Source organism: Schistocerca nitens, chromosome 2 (genome assembly GCF_023898315.1).
Source record: "Schistocerca nitens isolate TAMUIC-IGC-003100 chromosome 2, iqSchNite1.1, whole genome shotgun sequence".
Taxonomy (NCBI): Eukaryota; Metazoa; Arthropoda; class Insecta; order Orthoptera; family Acrididae; genus Schistocerca; species Schistocerca nitens.
The window spans coordinates 42,635,268-42,649,493 of record NC_064615.1 but is presented as its reverse complement, the minus strand read 5'-3'; the positions used below and the strand labels follow the sequence as shown (position 1 = coordinate 42,649,493).

General features: G+C 54.4%; 40 non-coding genes across 40 annotated transcripts; 26 read left to right on the top strand and 14 right to left on the bottom strand.

Annotated features, from left to right (window-relative positions):
- Window positions 1-182: 182 nt before the first annotated feature.
- Trnap-agg (transfer RNA proline (anticodon AGG)) lies at window positions 183-254 on the bottom strand. The gene has a single exon. It is a non-coding gene; the product is annotated as a tRNA-Pro (tRNA).
- Window positions 255-742: 488 nt separating this feature from the next.
- On the top strand, window positions 743-815 carry Trnav-cac (transfer RNA valine (anticodon CAC)). Its single transcript has one exon. It is a non-coding gene; the product is annotated as a tRNA-Val (tRNA).
- A 158-nt stretch (window positions 816-973) lies between these two features.
- On the top strand, window positions 974-1,046 carry Trnav-aac (transfer RNA valine (anticodon AAC)). The gene has a single exon. It is a non-coding gene; the product is annotated as a tRNA-Val (tRNA).
- Window positions 1,047-1,230: 184 nt separating this feature from the next.
- Window positions 1,231-1,302, bottom strand: Trnap-agg (transfer RNA proline (anticodon AGG)). Its single transcript has one exon. It is a non-coding gene; the product is annotated as a tRNA-Pro (tRNA).
- Window positions 1,303-1,790: 488 nt separating this feature from the next.
- Window positions 1,791-1,863, top strand: Trnav-cac (transfer RNA valine (anticodon CAC)). Its single transcript has one exon. It is a non-coding gene; the product is annotated as a tRNA-Val (tRNA).
- Window positions 1,864-2,021: 158 nt separating this feature from the next.
- On the top strand, window positions 2,022-2,094 carry Trnav-aac (transfer RNA valine (anticodon AAC)). Its single transcript has one exon. It is a non-coding gene; the product is annotated as a tRNA-Val (tRNA).
- Window positions 2,095-2,278: 184 nt separating this feature from the next.
- Window positions 2,279-2,350, bottom strand: Trnap-agg (transfer RNA proline (anticodon AGG)). The gene has a single exon. It is a non-coding gene; the product is annotated as a tRNA-Pro (tRNA).
- Window positions 2,351-2,838: 488 nt separating this feature from the next.
- Trnav-cac (transfer RNA valine (anticodon CAC)) lies at window positions 2,839-2,911 on the top strand. Its single transcript has one exon. It is a non-coding gene; the product is annotated as a tRNA-Val (tRNA).
- A 158-nt stretch (window positions 2,912-3,069) lies between these two features.
- On the top strand, window positions 3,070-3,142 carry Trnav-aac (transfer RNA valine (anticodon AAC)). Its single transcript has one exon. It is a non-coding gene; the product is annotated as a tRNA-Val (tRNA).
- A 184-nt stretch (window positions 3,143-3,326) lies between these two features.
- Window positions 3,327-3,398, bottom strand: Trnap-agg (transfer RNA proline (anticodon AGG)). Its single transcript has one exon. It is a non-coding gene; the product is annotated as a tRNA-Pro (tRNA).
- A 488-nt stretch (window positions 3,399-3,886) lies between these two features.
- On the top strand, window positions 3,887-3,959 carry Trnav-cac (transfer RNA valine (anticodon CAC)). The gene has a single exon. It is a non-coding gene; the product is annotated as a tRNA-Val (tRNA).
- A 158-nt stretch (window positions 3,960-4,117) lies between these two features.
- Window positions 4,118-4,190, top strand: Trnav-aac (transfer RNA valine (anticodon AAC)). The gene has a single exon. It is a non-coding gene; the product is annotated as a tRNA-Val (tRNA).
- Window positions 4,191-4,374: 184 nt separating this feature from the next.
- Trnap-agg (transfer RNA proline (anticodon AGG)) lies at window positions 4,375-4,446 on the bottom strand. The gene has a single exon. It is a non-coding gene; the product is annotated as a tRNA-Pro (tRNA).
- Window positions 4,447-4,934: 488 nt separating this feature from the next.
- On the top strand, window positions 4,935-5,007 carry Trnav-cac (transfer RNA valine (anticodon CAC)). Its single transcript has one exon. It is a non-coding gene; the product is annotated as a tRNA-Val (tRNA).
- A 158-nt stretch (window positions 5,008-5,165) lies between these two features.
- On the top strand, window positions 5,166-5,238 carry Trnav-aac (transfer RNA valine (anticodon AAC)). Its single transcript has one exon. It is a non-coding gene; the product is annotated as a tRNA-Val (tRNA).
- Window positions 5,239-5,422: 184 nt separating this feature from the next.
- Window positions 5,423-5,494, bottom strand: Trnap-agg (transfer RNA proline (anticodon AGG)). Its single transcript has one exon. It is a non-coding gene; the product is annotated as a tRNA-Pro (tRNA).
- Window positions 5,495-5,981: 487 nt separating this feature from the next.
- On the top strand, window positions 5,982-6,054 carry Trnav-cac (transfer RNA valine (anticodon CAC)). Its single transcript has one exon. It is a non-coding gene; the product is annotated as a tRNA-Val (tRNA).
- A 158-nt stretch (window positions 6,055-6,212) lies between these two features.
- Trnav-aac (transfer RNA valine (anticodon AAC)) lies at window positions 6,213-6,285 on the top strand. Its single transcript has one exon. It is a non-coding gene; the product is annotated as a tRNA-Val (tRNA).
- A 184-nt stretch (window positions 6,286-6,469) lies between these two features.
- Window positions 6,470-6,541, bottom strand: Trnap-agg (transfer RNA proline (anticodon AGG)). The gene has a single exon. It is a non-coding gene; the product is annotated as a tRNA-Pro (tRNA).
- Window positions 6,542-7,029: 488 nt separating this feature from the next.
- Window positions 7,030-7,102, top strand: Trnav-cac (transfer RNA valine (anticodon CAC)). Its single transcript has one exon. It is a non-coding gene; the product is annotated as a tRNA-Val (tRNA).
- A 158-nt stretch (window positions 7,103-7,260) lies between these two features.
- On the top strand, window positions 7,261-7,333 carry Trnav-aac (transfer RNA valine (anticodon AAC)). Its single transcript has one exon. It is a non-coding gene; the product is annotated as a tRNA-Val (tRNA).
- A 184-nt stretch (window positions 7,334-7,517) lies between these two features.
- Trnap-agg (transfer RNA proline (anticodon AGG)) lies at window positions 7,518-7,589 on the bottom strand. Its single transcript has one exon. It is a non-coding gene; the product is annotated as a tRNA-Pro (tRNA).
- A 487-nt stretch (window positions 7,590-8,076) lies between these two features.
- Trnav-cac (transfer RNA valine (anticodon CAC)) lies at window positions 8,077-8,149 on the top strand. Its single transcript has one exon. It is a non-coding gene; the product is annotated as a tRNA-Val (tRNA).
- Window positions 8,150-8,307: 158 nt separating this feature from the next.
- Trnav-aac (transfer RNA valine (anticodon AAC)) lies at window positions 8,308-8,380 on the top strand. Its single transcript has one exon. It is a non-coding gene; the product is annotated as a tRNA-Val (tRNA).
- Window positions 8,381-8,564: 184 nt separating this feature from the next.
- Window positions 8,565-8,636, bottom strand: Trnap-agg (transfer RNA proline (anticodon AGG)). The gene has a single exon. It is a non-coding gene; the product is annotated as a tRNA-Pro (tRNA).
- Window positions 8,637-9,124: 488 nt separating this feature from the next.
- Window positions 9,125-9,197, top strand: Trnav-cac (transfer RNA valine (anticodon CAC)). Its single transcript has one exon. It is a non-coding gene; the product is annotated as a tRNA-Val (tRNA).
- A 158-nt stretch (window positions 9,198-9,355) lies between these two features.
- On the top strand, window positions 9,356-9,428 carry Trnav-aac (transfer RNA valine (anticodon AAC)). Its single transcript has one exon. It is a non-coding gene; the product is annotated as a tRNA-Val (tRNA).
- A 184-nt stretch (window positions 9,429-9,612) lies between these two features.
- Window positions 9,613-9,684, bottom strand: Trnap-agg (transfer RNA proline (anticodon AGG)). Its single transcript has one exon. It is a non-coding gene; the product is annotated as a tRNA-Pro (tRNA).
- Window positions 9,685-10,172: 488 nt separating this feature from the next.
- Trnav-cac (transfer RNA valine (anticodon CAC)) lies at window positions 10,173-10,245 on the top strand. The gene has a single exon. It is a non-coding gene; the product is annotated as a tRNA-Val (tRNA).
- Window positions 10,246-10,403: 158 nt separating this feature from the next.
- Window positions 10,404-10,476, top strand: Trnav-aac (transfer RNA valine (anticodon AAC)). Its single transcript has one exon. It is a non-coding gene; the product is annotated as a tRNA-Val (tRNA).
- Window positions 10,477-10,660: 184 nt separating this feature from the next.
- Trnap-agg (transfer RNA proline (anticodon AGG)) lies at window positions 10,661-10,732 on the bottom strand. The gene has a single exon. It is a non-coding gene; the product is annotated as a tRNA-Pro (tRNA).
- A 488-nt stretch (window positions 10,733-11,220) lies between these two features.
- Trnav-cac (transfer RNA valine (anticodon CAC)) lies at window positions 11,221-11,293 on the top strand. Its single transcript has one exon. It is a non-coding gene; the product is annotated as a tRNA-Val (tRNA).
- A 158-nt stretch (window positions 11,294-11,451) lies between these two features.
- Window positions 11,452-11,524, top strand: Trnav-aac (transfer RNA valine (anticodon AAC)). The gene has a single exon. It is a non-coding gene; the product is annotated as a tRNA-Val (tRNA).
- Window positions 11,525-11,708: 184 nt separating this feature from the next.
- Trnap-agg (transfer RNA proline (anticodon AGG)) lies at window positions 11,709-11,780 on the bottom strand. Its single transcript has one exon. It is a non-coding gene; the product is annotated as a tRNA-Pro (tRNA).
- A 488-nt stretch (window positions 11,781-12,268) lies between these two features.
- Window positions 12,269-12,341, top strand: Trnav-cac (transfer RNA valine (anticodon CAC)). The gene has a single exon. It is a non-coding gene; the product is annotated as a tRNA-Val (tRNA).
- Window positions 12,342-12,499: 158 nt separating this feature from the next.
- On the top strand, window positions 12,500-12,572 carry Trnav-aac (transfer RNA valine (anticodon AAC)). The gene has a single exon. It is a non-coding gene; the product is annotated as a tRNA-Val (tRNA).
- A 184-nt stretch (window positions 12,573-12,756) lies between these two features.
- On the bottom strand, window positions 12,757-12,828 carry Trnap-agg (transfer RNA proline (anticodon AGG)). Its single transcript has one exon. It is a non-coding gene; the product is annotated as a tRNA-Pro (tRNA).
- Window positions 12,829-13,316: 488 nt separating this feature from the next.
- Window positions 13,317-13,389, top strand: Trnav-cac (transfer RNA valine (anticodon CAC)). The gene has a single exon. It is a non-coding gene; the product is annotated as a tRNA-Val (tRNA).
- Window positions 13,390-13,547: 158 nt separating this feature from the next.
- Trnav-aac (transfer RNA valine (anticodon AAC)) lies at window positions 13,548-13,620 on the top strand. The gene has a single exon. It is a non-coding gene; the product is annotated as a tRNA-Val (tRNA).
- Window positions 13,621-13,804: 184 nt separating this feature from the next.
- On the bottom strand, window positions 13,805-13,876 carry Trnap-agg (transfer RNA proline (anticodon AGG)). Its single transcript has one exon. It is a non-coding gene; the product is annotated as a tRNA-Pro (tRNA).
- Between the last annotated feature and the right edge of the window lie 350 nt (window positions 13,877-14,226).

The window sequence follows — 14,226 nt, the reverse complement described above, 5'->3', positions numbered from 1 at the left end:
TTTTCATCACTTTAAACCGACAAGCATTTGCTACGATCTGTACCGAAACCTTGGTAATCACCTTCATACGTCGGACCAGAGGGTCAGTTCCTTAGAGCAAATATGAAATTAGCTTTACATTGACGGGCAGTTTTTTGCGCTGACCCAGCCACCGACGTGCGACCAGTTTGCACAAAACGCTAGGGCTCGTCCGGGATTTGAACCCGGGACCTCCTGCACCCTAAGCAGGAATCATACCCCTAGACCAACGAGCCCTGTGACAGCGCGAGCGCCAAATATTCCAGCAAACTGCGTCCCTCGAAGTCGTCCAGGGTGCTCTTCGAGTCTGGTGCGGCTGGCGGGATGGGGGAGGTGCTCTCTGCCGGCAGTGCTGTTCTTCGACAGACTGTGTAGCGACACAATGGGTCATGGGCAGCACCGTTCTCGGAGGTGCCGTGGCCCGCGGTCGGCGGCCTCCCAGCGCTATTGGCATCTTCATGTAAAGCTGCAGCTGGGCTCGCACTGCCTGCTGCTAAGGAGGTGATTGTTTTTGCTAATGTGACTTGCAATAACGACTGCGCGAAACGCCGCTATCTCGTTCGGGATGCTACGACAGACACCCTCTCGAGCACCCCGAAGACTTGTTGAGCCCTCGGCAGCGATGGGTTTTAGGCTGTCAAAAGAACTATGGTGTGTGCATGCGCGGGCCAAAGAAAGGCTGAGGCGCCTTCGAGTGTACAAGGATGGAGTGAGCGTGTCCGTCGTTTCCGTAGTGTAGCGGTTATCACGTCTGCTTCACACGCAGAAGGTCCCCGGTTCGATCCCGGGCGGGAACAGTATTTTCCTGCCTATGTCGCATACTACTCCAGTGAGCCACGTCATGTGTGGATCTGCTGCATGTACCTTCGTCATGCAAGTGCCGCATTTATTGAATTTTTAAGTTACGATGGCAACCTTGTTACAAGTTGTCTGTGAAGCAAGCCTGAAAGCAGTAGTTTCCGTGGTGTAGCGGTTATCACGTCTGCCTAACACGCAGAAGGTCCCCGGTTCGATCCCGGGCGGAAACACTTTTTCATCACTTTAAACCGACAAGCATTTGCTACGATCTGTACCGAAACCTTGGTAATCGCCTTCATACGTCGGACCAGAGGGTCAGTTCCTTAGAGCAAATATGAAATTAGCTTTACATTGACGGGCAGTTTTTTGCGCTGACTCAGCCACCGACGTGCGACCAGTTTGCACAAAACGCTAGGGCTCGTCCGGGATTTGAACCCGGGACCTCCTGCACCCTAAGGAGGAATCATACCCCTAGACCAACGAGCCCTGTGACAGCGCGAGCGCCAAATATTCCAGCAAACTGCGTCCCTCGAAGTCGTCCAGGGTGCTCTTCGAGTCTGGTGCGGCTGGCGGGATGGGGGAGGTGCTCTCTGCCGGCAGTGCTGTTCTTCGACAGACTGTGTAGCGACACAATGGGTCATGGGCAGCACCGTTCTCGGAGGTGCCGTGGCCCGCGGTCGGCGGCCTCCCAGCGCTATTGGCATCTTCATGTAAAGCTGCAGCTGGGCTCGCACTGCCTGCTGCTAAGGAGGTGATTGTTTTTGCTAATGTGACTTGCAATAACGACTGCGCGAAACGCCGCTATCTCGTTCGGGATGCTACGACAGACACCCTCTCGAGCACCCCGAAGACTTGTTGAGCCCTCGGCAGCGATGGGTTTTATGCTGTCAAAAGAACTATGGTGTGTGCATGCGCGGGCCAAAGAAAGGCTGAGGCGCCTTCGAGTGTACAAGGATGGAGTGAGCGTGTCCGTCGTTTCCGTAGTGTAGCGGTTATCACGTCTGCTTCACACGCAGAAGGTCCCCGGTTCGATCCCGGGCGGGAACAGTATTTTCCTGCCTATGTCGCATACTACTCCAGTGAGCCACGTCATGTGTGGATCTGCTGCATGTACCTTCGTCATGCAAGTGCCGCATTTATTGAATTTTTAAGTTACGATGGCAACCTTGTTACAAGTTGTCTGTGAAGCAAGCCTGAAAGCAGTAGTTTCCGTGGTGTAGCGGTTATCACGTCTGCCTAACACGCAGAAGGTCCCCGGTTCGATCCCGGGCGGAAACACTTTTTCATCACTTTAAACCGACAAGCATTTGCTACGATCTGTACCGAAACCTTGGTAATCACCTTCATACGTCGGACCAGAGGGTCAGTTCCTTAGAGCAAATATGAAATTAGCTTTACATTGACGGGCAGTTTTTTGCGCTGACTCAGCCACCGACGTGCGACCAGTTTGCACAAAACGCTAGGGCTCGTCCGGGATTTGAACCCGGGACCTCCTGCACCCTAAGCAGGAATCATACCCCTAGACCAACGAGCCCTGTGACAGCGCGAGCGCCAAATATTCCAGCAAACTGCGTCCCTCGAAGTCGTCCAGGGTGCTCTTCGAGTCTGGTGCGGCTGGCGGGATGGGGGAGGTGCTCTCTGCCGGCAGTGCTGTTCTTCGACAGACTGTGTAGCGACACAATGGGTCATGGGCAGCACCGTTCTCGGAGGTGCCGTGGCCCGCGGTCGGCGGCCTCCCAGCGCTATTGGCATCTTCATGTAAAGCTGCAGCTGGGCTCGCACTGCCTGCTGCTAAGGAGGTGATTGTTTTTGCTAATGTGACTTGCAATAACGACTGCGCGAAACGCCGCTATCTCGTTCGGGATGCTACGACAGACACCCTCTCGAGCACCCCGAAGACTTGTTGAGCCCTCGGCAGCGATGGGTTTTAGGCTGTCAAAAGAACTATGGTGTGTGCATGCGCGGGCCAAAGAAAGGCTGAGGCGCCTTCGAGTGTACAAGGATGGAGTGAGCGTGTCCGTCGTTTCCGTAGTGTAGCGGTTATCACGTCTGCTTCACACGCAGAAGGTCCCCGGTTCGATCCCGGGCGGGAACAGTATTTTCCTGCCTATGTCGCATACTACTCCAGTGAGCCACGTCATGTGTGGATCTGCTGCATGTACCTTCGTCATGCAAGTGCCGCATTTATTGAATTTTTAAGTTACGATGGCAACCTTGTTACAAGTTGTCTGTGAAGCAAGCCTGAAAGCAGTAGTTTCCGTGGTGTAGCGGTTATCACGTCTGCCTAACACGCAGAAGGTCCCCGGTTCGATCCCGGGCGGAAACACTTTTTCATCACTTTAAACCGACAAGCATTTGCTACGATCTGTACCGAAACCTTGGTAATCACCTTCATACGTCGGACCAGAGGGTCAGTTCCTTAGAGCAAATATGAAATTAGCTTTACATTGACGGGCAGTTTTTTGCGCTGACCCAGCCACCGACGTGCGACCAGTTTGCACAAAACGCTAGGGCTCGTCCGGGATTTGAACCCGGGACCTCCTGCACCCTAAGCAGGAATCATACCCCTAGACCAACGAGCCCTGTGACAGCGCGAGCGCCAAATATTCCAGCAAACTGCGTCCCTCGAAGTCGTCCAGGGTGCTCTTCGAGTCTGGTGCGGCTGGCGGGATGGGGGAGGTGCTCTCTGCCGGCAGTGCTGTTCTTCGACAGACTGTGTAGCGACACAATGGGTCATGGGCAGCACCGTTCTCGGAGGTGCCGTGGCCCGCGGTCGGCGGCCTCCCAGCGCTATTGGCATCTTCATGTAAAGCTGCAGCTGGGCTCGCACTGCCTGCTGCTAAGGAGGTGATTGTTTTTGCTAATGTGACTTGCAATAACGACTGCGCGAAACGCCGCTATCTCGTTCGGGATGCTACGACAGACACCCTCTCGAGCACCCCGAAGACTTGTTGAGCCCTCGGCAGCGATGGGTTTTAGGCTGTCAAAAGAACTATGGTGTGTGCATGCGCGGGCTAAAGAAAGGCTGAGGCGCCTTCGAGTGTACAAGGATGGAGTGAGCGTGTCCGTCGTTTCCGTAGAGTAGCGGTTATCACGTCTGCTTCACACGCAGAAGGTCCCCGGTTCGATCCCGGGCGAGAACAGTATTTTCCTGCCTATGTCGCATACTACTCCAGTGAGCCACGTCATGTGTGGATCTGCTGCATGTACCTTCGTCATGCAAGTGCCGCATTTATTGAATTTTTAAGTTACGATGGCAACCTTGTTACAAGTTGTCTGTGAAGCAAGCCTGAAAGCAGTAGTTTCCGTGGTGTAGCGGTTATCACGTCTGCCTAACACGCAGAAGGTCCCCGGTTCGATCCCGGGCGGAAACACTTTTTCATCACTTTAAACCGACAAGCATTTGCTACGATCTGTACCGAAACCTTGGTAATCGCCTTCATACGTCGGACCAGAGGGTCAGTTCCTTAGAGCAAATATGAAATTAGCTTTACATTGACGGGCAGTTTTTTGCGCTGACTCAGCCACCGACGTGCGACCAGTTTGCACAAAACGCTAGGGCTCGTCCGGGATTTGAACCCGGGACCTCCTGCACCCTAAGGAGGAATCATACCCCTAGACCAACGAGCCCTGTGACAGCGCGAGCGCCAAATATTCCAGCAAACTGCGTCCCTCGAAGTCGTCCAGGGTGCTCTTCGAGTCTGGTGCGGCTGGCGGGATGGGGGAGGTGCTCTCTGCCGGCAGTGCTGTTCTTCGACAGACTGTGTAGCGACACAATGGGTCATGGGCAGCACCGTTCTCGGAGGTGCCGTGGCCCGCGGTCGGCGGCCTCCCAGCGCTATTGGCATCTTCATGTAAAGCTGCAGCTGGGCTCGCACTGCCTGCTGCTAAGGAGGTGATTGTTTTTGCTAATGTGACTTGCAATAACGACTGCGCGAAACGCCGCTATCTCGTTCGGGATGCTACGACAGACACCCTCTCGAGCACCCCGAAGACTTGTTGAGCCCTCGGCAGCGATGGGTTTTAGGCTGTCAAAAGAACTATGGTGTGTGCATGCGCGGGCCAAAGAAAGGCTGAGGCGCCTTCGAGTGTACAAGGATGGAGTGAGCGTGTCCGTCGTTTCCGTAGTGTAGCGGTTATCACGTCTGCTTCACACGCAGAAGGTCCCCGGTTCGATCCCGGGCGGGAACAGTATTTTCCTGCCTATGTCGCATACTACTCCAGTGAGCCACGTCATGTGTGGATCTGCTGCATGTACCTTCGTCATGCAAGTGCCGCATTTATTGAATTTTTAAGTTACGATGGCAACCTTGTTACAAGTTGTCTGTGAAGCAAGCCTGAAAGCAGTAGTTTCCGTGGTGTAGCGGTTATCACGTCTGCCTAACACGCAGAAGGTCCCCGGTTCGATCCCGGGCGGAAACACTTTTTCATCACTTTAAACCGACAAGCATTTGCTACGATCTGTACCGAAACCTTGGTAATCACCTTCATACGTCGGACCAGAGGGTCAGTTCCTTAGAGCAAATATGAAATTAGCTTTACATTGACGGGCAGTTTTTTGCGCTGACTCAGCCACCGACGTGCGACCAGTTTGCACAAAACGCTAGGGCTCGTCCGGGATTTGAACCCGGGACCTCCTGCACCCTAAGCAGGAATCATACCCCTAGACCAACGAGCCCTGTGACAGCGCGTGGCCAAATATTCCAGCAAACTGCGTCCCTCGAAGTCGTCCAGGGTGCTCTTCGAGTCTGGTGCGGCTGGCGGGATGGGGGAGGTGCTCTCTGCCGGCAGTGCTGTTCTTCGACAGACTGTGTAGCGACACAATGGGTCATGGGCAGCACCGTTCTCGGAGGTGCCGTGGCCCGCGGTCGGCGGCCTCCCAGCGCTATTGGCATCTTCATGTAAAGCTGCAGCTGGGCTCGCACTGCCTGCTGCTAAGGAGGTGATTGTTTTTGCTAATGTGACTTGCAATAACGACTGCGCGAAACGCCGCTATCTCGTTCGGGATGCTACGACAGACACCCTCTCGAGCACCCCGAAGACTTGTTGAGCCCTCGGCAGCGATGGGTTTTAGGCTGTCAAAAGAACTATGGTGTGTGCATGCGCGGGCCAAAGAAAGGCTGAGGCGCCTTCGAGTGTACAAGGATGGAGTGAGCGTGTCCGTCGTTTCCGTAGTGTAGCGGTTATCACGTCTGCTTCACACGCAGAAGGTCCCCGGTTCGATCCCGGGCGGGAACAGTATTTTCCTGCCTATGTCGCATACTACTCCAGTGAGCCACATCATGTGTGGATCTGCTGCATGTACCTTCGTCATGCAAGTGCCGCATTTATTGAATTTTTAAGTTACGATGGCAACCTTGTTACAAGTTGTCTGTGAAGCAAGCCTGAAAGCAGTAGTTTCCGTGGTGTAGCGGTTATCACGTCTGCCTAACACGCAGAAGGTCCGCGGTTCGATCCCGGGCGGAAACACTTTTTCATCACTTTAAACCGACAAGCATTTGCTACGATCTGTACCGAAACCTTGGTAATCACCTTCATACGTCGGACCAGAGGGTCAGTTCCTTAGAGCAAATATGAAATTAGCTTTACATTGACGGGCAGTTTTTTGCGCTGACTCAGCCACCGACGTGCGACCAGTTTGCACAAAACGCTAGGGCTCGTCCGGGATTTGAACCCGGGACCTCCTGCACCCTAAGCAGGAATCATACCCCTAGACCAACGAGCCCTGTGACAGCGCGAGCGCCAAATATTCCAGCAAACTGCGTCCCTCGAAGTCGTCCAGGGTGCTCTTCGAGTCTGGTGCGGCTGGCGGGATGGGGGAGGTGCTCTCTGCCGGCAGTGCTGTTCTTCGACAGACTGTGTAGCGACACAATGGGTCATGGGCAGCACCGTTCTCGGAGGTGCCGTGGCCCGCGGTCGGCGGCCTCCCAGCGCTATTGGCATCTTCATGTAAAGCTGCAGCTGGGCTCGCACTGCCTGCTGCTAAGGAGGTGATTGTTTTTGCTAATGTGACTTGCAATAACGACTGCGCGAAACGCCGCTATCTCGTTCGGGATGCTACGACAGACACCCTCTCGAGCACCCCGAAGACTTGTTGAGCCCTCGGCAGCGATGGGTTTTAGGCTGTCAAAAGAACTATGGTGTGTGCATGCGCGGGCCAAAGAAAGGCTGAGGCGCCTTTGAGTGTACAAGGATGGAGTGAGCGTGTCCGTCGTTTCCGTAGTGTAGCGGTTATCACGTCTGCTTCACACGCAGAAGGTCCCCGGTTCGATCCCGGGCGGGAACAGTATTTTCCTGCCTATGTCGCATACTACTCCAATGAGCCACGTCATGTGTGGATCTGCTGCATGTACCTTCGTCATGCAAGTGCCGCATTTATTGAATTTTTAAGTTACGATGGCAACCTTGTTACAAGTTGTCTGTGAAGCAAGCCTGAAAGCAGTAGTTTCCGTGGTGTAGCGGTTATCACGTCTGCCTAACACGCAGAAGGTCCCCGGTTCGATCCCGGGCGGAAACACTTTTTCATCACTTTAAACCGACAAGCATTTGCTACGATCTGTACCGAAACCTTGGTAATCACCTTCATACGTCGGACCAGAGGGTCAGTTCCTTAGAGCAAATATGAAATTAGCTTTACATTGACGGGCAGTTTTTTGCGCTGACTCAGCCACCGACGTGCGACCAGTTTGCACAAAACGCTAGGGCTCGTCCGGGATTTGAACCCGGGACCTCCTGCACCCTAAGCAGGAATCATACCCCTAGACCAACGAGCCCTGTGACAGCGCGTGGCCAAATATTCCAGCAAACTGCGTCCCTCGAAGTCGTCCAGGGTGCTCTTCGAGTCTGGTGCGGCTGGCGGGATGGGGGAGGTGCTCTCTGCCGGCAGTGCTGTTCTTCGACAGACTGTGTAGCGACACAATGGGTCATGGGCAGCACCGTTCTCGGAGGTGCCGTGGCCCGCGGTCGGCGGCCTCCCAGCGCTATTGGCATCTTCATGTAAAGCTGCAGCTGGGCTCGCACTGCCTGCTGCTAAGGAGGTGATTGTTTTTGCTAATGTGACTTGCAATAACGACTGCGCGAAACGCCGCTATCTCGTTCGGGATGCTACGACAGACACCCTCTCGAGCACCCCGAAGACTTGTTGAGCCCTCGGCAGCGATGGGTTTTAGGCTGTCAAAAGAACTATGGTGTGTGCATGCGCGGGCTAAAGAAAGGCTGAGGCGCCTTCGAGTGTACAAGGATGGAGTGAGCGTGTCCGTCGTTTCCGTAGTGTAGCGGTTATCACGTCTGCTTCACACGCAGAAGGTCCCCGGTTCGATCCCGGGCGGGAACAGTATTTTCCTGCCTATGTCGCATACTACTCCAGTGAGCCACGTCATGTGTGGATCTGCTGCATGTACCTTCGTCATGCAAGTGCCGCATTTATTGAATTTTTAAGTTACGATGGCAACCTTGTTACAAGTTGTCTGTGAAGCAAGCCTGAAAGCAGTAGTTTCCGTGGTGTAGCGGTTATCACGTCTGCCTAACACGCAGAAGGTCCCCGGTTCGATCCCGGGCGGAAACACTTTTTCATCACTTTAAACCGACAAGCATTTGCTACGATCTGTACCGAAACCTTGGTAATCGCCTTCATACGTCGGACCAGAGGGTCAGTTCCTTAGAGCAAATATGAAATTAGCTTTACATTGACGGGCAGTTTTTTGCGCTGACTCAGCCACCGACGTGCGACCAGTTTGCACAAAACGCTAGGGCTCGTCCGGGATTTGAACCCGGGACCTCCTGCACCCTAAGGAGGAATCATACCCCTAGACCAACGAGCCCTGTGACAGCGCGAGCGCCAAATATTCCAGCAAACTGCGTCCCTCGAAGTCGTCCAGGGTGCTCTTCGAGTCTGGTGCGGCTGGCGGGATGGGGGAGGTGCTCTCTGCCGGCAGTGCTGTTCTTCGACAGACTGTGTAGCGACACAATGGGTCATGGGCAGCACCGTTCTCGGAGGTGCCGTGGCCCGCGGTCGGCGGCCTCCCAGCGCTATTGGCATCTTCATGTAAAGCTGCAGCTGGGCTCGCACTGCCTGCTGCTAAGGAGGTGATTGTTTTTGCTAATGTGACTTGCAATAACGACTGCGCGAAACGCCGCTATCTCGTTCGGGATGCTACGACAGACACCCTCTCGAGCACCCCGAAGACTTGTTGAGCCCTCGGCAGCGATGGGTTTTAGGCTGTCAAAAGAACTATGGTGTGTGCATGCGCGGGCCAAAGAAAGGCTGAGGCGCCTTCGAGTGTACAAGGATGGAGTGAGCGTGTCCGTCGTTTCCGTAGTGTAGCGGTTATCACGTCTGCTTCACACGCAGAAGGTCCCCGGTTCGATCCCGGGCGGGAACAGTATTTTCCTGCCTATGTCGCATACTACTCCAGTGAGCCACATCATGTGTGGATCTGCTGCATGTACCTTCGTCATGCAAGTGCCGCATTTATTGAATTTTTAAGTTACGATGGCAACCTTGTTACAAGTTGTCTGTGAAGCAAGCCTGAAAGCAGTAGTTTCCGTGGTGTAGCGGTTATCACGTCTGCCTAACACGCAGAAGGTCCGCGGTTCGATCCCGGGCGGAAACACTTTTTCATCACTTTAAACCGACAAGCATTTGCTACGATCTGTACCGAAACCTTGGTAATCACCTTCATACGTCGGACCAGAGGGTCAGTTCCTTAGAGCAAATATGAAATTAGCTTTACATTGACGGGCAGTTTTTTGCGCTGACTCAGCCACCGACGTGCGACCAGTTTGCACAAAACGCTAGGGCTCGTCCGGGATTTGAACCCGGGACCTCCTGCACCCTAAGCAGGAATCATACCCCTAGACCAACGAGCCCTGTGACAGCGCGAGCGCCAAATATTCCAGCAAACTGCGTCCCTCGAAGTCGTCCAGGGTGCTCTTCGAGTCTGGTGCGGCTGGCGGGATGGGGGAGGTGCTCTCTGCCGGCAGTGCTGTTCTTCGACAGACTGTGTAGCGACACAATGGGTCATGGGCAGCACCGTTCTCGGAGGTGCCGTGGCCCGCGGTCGGCGGCCTCCCAGCGCTATTGGCATCTTCATGTAAAGCTGCAGCTGGGCTCGCACTGCCTGCTGCTAAGGAGGTGATTGTTTTTGCTAATGTGACTTGCAATAACGACTGCGCGAAACGCCGCTATCTCGTTCGGGATGCTACGACAGACACCCTCTCGAGCACCCCGAAGACTTGTTGAGCCCTCGGCAGCGATGGGTTTTAGGCTGTCAAAAGAACTATGGTGTGTGCATGCGCGGGCCAAAGAAAGGCTGAGGCGCCTTCGAGTGTACAAGGATGGAGTGAGCGTGTCCGTCGTTTCCGTAGTGTAGCGGTTATCACGTCTGCTTCACACGCAGAAGGTCCCCGGTTCGATCCCGGGCGGGAACAGTATTTTCCTGCCTATGTCGCATACTACTCCAGTGAGCCACATCATGTGTGGATCTGCTGCATGTACCTTCGTCATGCAAGTGCCGCATTTATTGAATTTTTAAGTTACGATGGCAACCTTGTTACAAGTTGTCTGTGAAGCAAGCCTGAAAGCAGTAGTTTCCGTGGTGTAGCGGTTATCACGTCTGCCTAACACGCAGAAGGTCCGCGGTTCGATCCCGGGCGGAAACACTTTTTCATCACTTTAAACCGACAAGCATTTGCTACGATCTGTACCGAAACCTTGGTAATCACCTTCATACGTCGGACCAGAGGGTCAGTTCCTTAGAGCAAATATGAAATTAGCTTTACATTGACGGGCAGTTTTTTGCGCTGACTCAGCCACCGACGTGCGACCAGTTTGCACAAAACGCTAGGGCTCGTCCGGGATTTGAACCCGGGACCTCCTGCACCCTAAGCAGGAATCATACCCCTAGACCAACGAGCCCTGTGACAGCGCGAGCGCCAAATATTCCAGCAAACTGCGTCCCTCGAAGTCGTCCAGGGTGCTCTTCGAGTCTGGTGCGGCTGGCGGGATGGGGGAGGTGCTCTCTGCCGGCAGTGCTGTTCTTCGACAGACTGTGTAGCGACACAATGGGTCATGGGCAGCACCGTTCTCGGAGGTGCCGTGGCCCGCGGTCGGCGGCCTCCCAGCGCTATTGGCATCTTCATGTAAAGCTGCAGCTGGGCTCGCACTGCCTGCTGCTAAGGAGGTGATTGTTTTTGCTAATGTGACTTGCAATAACGACTGCGCGAAACGCCGCTATCTCGTTCGGGATGCTACGACAGACACCCTCTCGAGCACCCCGAAGACTTGTTGAGCCCTCGGCAGCGATGGGTTTTAGGCTGTCAAAAGAACTATGGTGTGTGCATGCGCGGGCCAAAGAAAGGCTGAGGCGCCTTCGAGTGTACAAGGATGGAGTGAGCGTGTCCGTCGTTTCCGTAGTGTAGCGGTTATCACGTCTGCTTCACACGCAGAAGGTCCCCGGTTCGATCCCGGGCGGGAACAGTATTTTCCTGCCTATGTCGCATACTACTCCAGTGAGCCACATCATGTGTGGATCTGCTGCATGTACCTTCGTCATGCAAGTGCCGCATTTATTGAATTTTTATGTTACGATGGCAACCTTGTTACAAGTTGTCTGTGAAGCAAGCCTGAAAGCAGTAGTTTCCGTGGTGTAGCGGTTATCACGTCTGCCTAACACGCAGAAGGTCCGCGGTTCGATCCCGGGCGGAAACACTTTTTCATCACTTTAAACCGACAAGCATTTGCTACGATCTGTACCGAAACCTTGGTAATCACCTTCATACGTCGGACCAGAGGGTCAGTTCCTTAGAGCAAATATGAAATTAGCTTTACATTGACGGGCAGTTTTTTGCGCTGACTCAGCCACCGACGTGCGACCAGTTTGCACAAAACGCTAGGGCTCGTCCGGGATTTGAACCCGGGACCTCCTGCACCCTAAGCAGGAATCATACCCCTAGACCAACGAGCCCTGTGACAGCGCGAGCGCCAAATATTCCAGCAAACTGCGTCCCTCGAAGTCGTCCAGGGTGCTCTTCGAGTCTGGTGCGGCTGGCGGGATGGGGGAGGTGCTCTCTGCCGGCAGTGCTGTTCTTCGACAGACTGTGTAGCGACACAATGGGTCATGGGCAGCACCGTTCTCGGAGGTGCCGTGGCCCGCGGTCGGCGGCCTCCCAGCGCTATTGGCATCTTCATGTAAAGCTGCAGCTGGGCTCGCACTGCCTGCTGCTAAGGAGGTGATTGTTTTTGCTAATGTGACTTGCAATAACGACTGCGCGAAACGCCGCTATCTCGTTCGGGATGCTACGACAGACACCCTCTCGAGCACCCCGAAGACTTGTTGAGCCCTCGGCAGCGATGGGTTTTAGGCTGTCAAAAGAACTATGGTGTGTGCATGCGCGGGCCAAAGAAAGGCTGAGGCGCCTTCGAGTGTACAAGGATGGAGTGAGCGTGTCCGTCGTTTCCGTAGTGTAGCGGTTATCACGTCTGCTTCACACGCAGAAGGTCCCCGGTTCGATCCCGGGCGGGAACAGTATTTTCCTGCCTATGTCGCATACTACTCCAGTGAGCCACATCATGTGTGGATCTGCTGCATGTACCTTCGTCATGCAAGTGCCGCATTTATTGAATTTTTAAGTTACGATGGCAACCTTGTTACAAGTTGTCTGTGAAGCAAGCCTGAAAGCAGTAGTTTCCGTGGTGTAGCGGTTATCACGTCTGCCTAACACGCAGAAGGTCCGCGGTTCGATCCCGGGCGGAAACACTTTTTCATCACTTTAAACCGACAAGCATTTGCTACGATCTGTACCGAAACCTTGGTAATCACCTTCATACGTCGGACCAGAGGGTCAGTTCCTTAGAGCAAATATGAAATTAGCTTTACATTGACGGGCAGTTTTTTGCGCTGACTCAGCCACCGACGTGCGACCAGTTTGCACAAAACGCTAGGGCTCGTCCGGGATTTGAACCCGGGACCTCCTGCACCCTAAGCAGGAATCATACCCCTAGACCAACGAGCCCTGTGACAGCGCGAGCGCCAAATATTCCAGCAAACTGCGTCCCTCGAAGTCGTCCAGGGTGCTCTTCGAGTCTGGTGCGGCTGGCGGGATGGGGGAGGTGCTCTCTGCCGGCAGTGCTGTTCTTCGACAGACTGTGTAGCGACACAATGGGTCATGGGCAGCACCGTTCTCGGAGGTGCCGTGGCCCGCGGTCGGCGGCCTCCCAGCGCTATTGGCATCTTCATGTAAAGCTGCAGCTGGGCTCGCACTGCCTGCTGCTAAGGAGGTGATTGTTTTTGCTAATGTGACTTGCAATAACGACTGCGCGAAACGCCGCTATCTCGTTCGGGATGCTACGACAGACACCCTCTCGAGCACCCCGAAGACTTGTTGAGCCCTCGGCAGCGATGGGTTTTAGGCTGTCAAAAGAACTATGGTGTGTGCATGCGCGGGCCAAAGAAAGGCTGAGGCGCCTTTGAGTGTACAAGGATGGAGTGAGCGTGTCCGTCGTTTCCGTAGTGTAGCGGTTATCACGTCTGCTTCACACGCAGAAGGTCCCCGGTTCGATCCCGGGCGGGAACAGTATTTTCCTGCCTATGTCGCATACTACTCCAATGAGCCACGTCATGTGTGGATCTGCTGCATGTACCTTCGTCATGCAAGTGCCGCATTTATTGAATTTTTAAGTTACGATGGCAACCTTGTTACAAGTTGTCTGTGAAGCAAGCCTGAAAGCAGTAGTTTCCGTGGTGTAGCGGTTATCACGTCTGCCTAACACGCAGAAGGTCCCCGGTTCGATCCCGGGCGGAAACACTTTTTCATCACTTTAAACCGACAAGCATTTGCTACGATCTGTACCGAAACCTTGGTAATCACCTTCATACGTCGGACCAGAGGGTCAGTTCCTTAGAGCAAATATGAAATTAGCTTTACATTGACGGGCAGTTTTTTGCGCTGACTCAGCCACCGACGTGCGACCAGTTTGCACAAAACGCTAGGGCTCGTCCGGGATTTGAACCCGGGACCTCCTGCACCCTAAGCAGGAATCATACCCCTAGACCAACGAGCCCTGTGACAGCGCGAGCGCCAAATATTCCAGCAAACTGCGTCCCTCGAAGTCGTCCAGGGTGCTCTTCGAGTCTGGTGCGGCTGGCGGGATGGGGGAGGTGCTCTCTGCCGGCAGTGCTGTTCTTCGACAGACTGTGTAGCGACACAATGGGTCATGGGCAGCACCGTTCTCGGAGGTGCCGTGGCCCGCGGTCGGCGGCCTCCCAGCGCTATTGGCATCTTCATGTAAAGCTGCAGCTGGGCTCGCACTGCCTGCTGCTAAGGAGGTGATTGTTTTTGCTAATGTGACTTGCAATAACGACTGCGCGAAACGCCGCTATCTCGTTCGGGATGCTACGACAGACACCCTCT